Raw genomic sequence first — 3,020 nt, forward strand, 5'->3', positions numbered from 1 at the left:
ATTATTGTCATCATATGTACAGGATTTTCATGGCAGAAAAACGGTTCTAATATATATACGCCACAGAGGACGAACTAGAAGAAATGAAGCAGAGCGAATTTGGTATAGATACGCCACAGAGGACTAACTAGAAGAAATGAAGCAGAGAGAATTTACTGGATGGATGTTTACTTATGTGAGTGCTTTAAACATTTTAAAATATATTTTATCACATATTTATACTAATTCACATTTATTGATATAACATATATATGTGCGCTATTAATAGGTGTCTGCTAGTTTGGCCAGAGGTGAAACATTTGACGATTGGATACGCGAGATGGTCGTTGGACCAAACTTTGTTGTGAAGTCATATCCGAGATTTTGTACTCGAGGATATGCATTCACCACTCAGAAGAGGAGACGTTCGAGTACAACTTATGATGCTGGCATTTGTTCTGCATCAGGAGATGATGTACACTACGGACACATACATGAGATTTTGGAAATCAAGTATTTGGGCATAGTTGGATTGCGCTGTATTGTTTTCTATTGTGATTGGCACGACAACACCCCAGATCGAGGTGTGAGAACAGATGCATTTGGTGTTACATCAGTAAATTCGAGGCGAAAGCTGCAATATTATGATCCTTTCATTCTTGCTTCCCAGGCCGATCAGGTAATTAAATGTTAATTATTCAGAATGATTCATCATCATGTGTATTAATTTATAATTTGTCTAAATGTTACAGGTTTGTTATATCAAGTACCCCCGGGTAAGGAACAGAGATGATCCATGGGTTACTGTTACAAGACTCAACCCGAGAGGCCGAGTTCAGGGAAGTTCTGAGCTGGAAGACCCACTACAACCAAGCACATCCGGCAACTGTAGTGCAGCAGAAGATTTAGCTGGAGTTGGCCTTGTAGTCGATTTAACCGACTTTGGAGAGGAAGCCGTCGTTCACGTAGAGGATGAACCAGTAATTGGAGAGTTTCACCAAGATCCAGATTCAGATTCATCTAGTGATGATGACTCGGAAACAGAATACCATTGATTTTTTTTTTTTTTAAAGAAATACCGAGGAAATTCCGAGGAACACTTGATATAACCTCTTTCCTCGAATAATAGTTATTTGGTTTATCTAGCAAGGCAAAGCTGAATACGAATTAAAAACTACTCAGAACACAACCAAATAAAACGAAGAAACCATGTAAAAGAAATACAAACTCATAATTAAGAAACCCAAAAAAAAACTCAGTTCAAAATTAACAGAAAATAAGACCATAAAACGTTAGAATAGAAAAGAAAATAAAATAGCCGGTGATAGCTCCTACTCCTCGTCTCCTGCTCCAGATGTTCCGCATCATTGGGTCTCTTGGACCTCTTTCTTACCCTGTGTGTACCACTCGAACCCGAACCAGAGCTGGATGGAGAGTTGTCCCGATGAACTACATCATCCTTTTGGCAACGACACGGCCTGATACGTGAAATGGCAGCCCAGATCTTGTGTAGCATGTCGTTGTTTGTCTTTATGCTCTGATCTCTCCAATGTTGTTGCTGGCGCGAAGTGGCGTTCGGTGGAAGCTCTTGCAGCTTGTACTGGCTGGAGTCTGATGGGAGTAGCTGATGGGGTTGTGAATCATCTGGAATGGCTTGTGCAGCCTCATCTTCTCCTTCTTTTTTTTCAGCAAGAATTCAACTGGAATTCCGGTGAGACGCTCTTTATCTATCGCCACTTCGTCCATAAAGTTATGGACAACTATGGGAAGCAGATGCACGAGTGGAAGAAGAAGTGGAAAATCAATAAGGTTGTTTTTAATTTATTAAACAATTTTTTTTTATTTATTTAACTATTTTTTTTTATTATTAAAAGGTCCCAAAGTCGATTAACAACACGGTCTGGAAGGAGTTGTGTGTGCATTGGGATAAGGAAGAGACGAAAGAAACTTCTTCCACCAACTCCACCAACCGCAGGAGCGACCGTAAAGGGAAGAGCGTCTTCAAGCATAACTTGGGTGCTCAATCTATTGCCACTCTGGGGGATCGCATGGTAAGTTTAGCCGTTTTTTTTTCAATTATTTAAGTTTTGAAATTTTATTTTCTGTGCATTTCTTCTAATTTCTAATGTTTGTTGAATTTATGTTTTTTTTCAAGGCGGAAGAAAATGATGGCGAGCCGGTTGATGATCTCGCCCTAATGAAGAGGGCGTATACCAACAAGAAGACCGGCCAGATTGATGATGGTCTTGTGAAGGAAGTGGTCACCCTGGTCCAAAATAAGGTGCAAGACGAAGTGTCTCAGCTTCAAACTGAGGATGACGATTCGACGGCTTCGACCAACTTGTCCCGGGTTCGAATCAACGAAATCGTTCAATCAGTAAGTTCTTTGTTTTCAATTTTAATTTTAATTTTATATTTTCGAATTTAAATTTCAAAAATTTTATTTTTTTAAAAAAAATTAATTTTTTTTGAAATTCCGAGGAAATGAACCCTCGGAAATTTCCGACGAACATTTCCTCGGAATATACCGAGGGACTCCTTCCTCGGAATATACCGAGGGACCCTTTCCTCGGAATTTTCCGAGGGCTCCGTTTCTCGGAAATTCCCGATGAAAATTCTGAGGAACATTTCGTCGGAACTTCCGAGGATTGGACCATCGGATAGTTCATCGAAATATCCCGAGGAAGCTCTCCCTCGGTATATTCCGAGGACCTTTCCGACGAACTGGTGGTCCTCGGAGTTTCCTCGGAATTCCGTCGGAAATTTCCGAGGGATTTCCGAAGAAAAATGAATTTCCGAGGAGTTATTTCCGAGGACTTGTTTCGTAGGTATGTCGTTATTCCGACGACATACCGACGATTTTTTCTCTCGGTATGCCGCTGTTTTCTTGTAGTGGAAAGTCATATGATAGGATGGGGCAGATCAAAAGAGTAAAACGAAAAAAATTTGCTCAGTTTTGATTTGCAAAACAATTTAAGCTAAAGATTTGCAAAATTTCTAACTAGCTTTTGTAATTTGTACTCGTTAAAATGTATTAAAAT

The sequence above is a fragment of the Brassica oleracea genome, chromosome C1, assembly GCF_000695525.1.
Source record: "Brassica oleracea var. oleracea cultivar TO1000 chromosome C1, BOL, whole genome shotgun sequence".
Classification (NCBI taxonomy): domain Eukaryota; kingdom Viridiplantae; phylum Streptophyta; class Magnoliopsida; order Brassicales; family Brassicaceae; genus Brassica; species Brassica oleracea.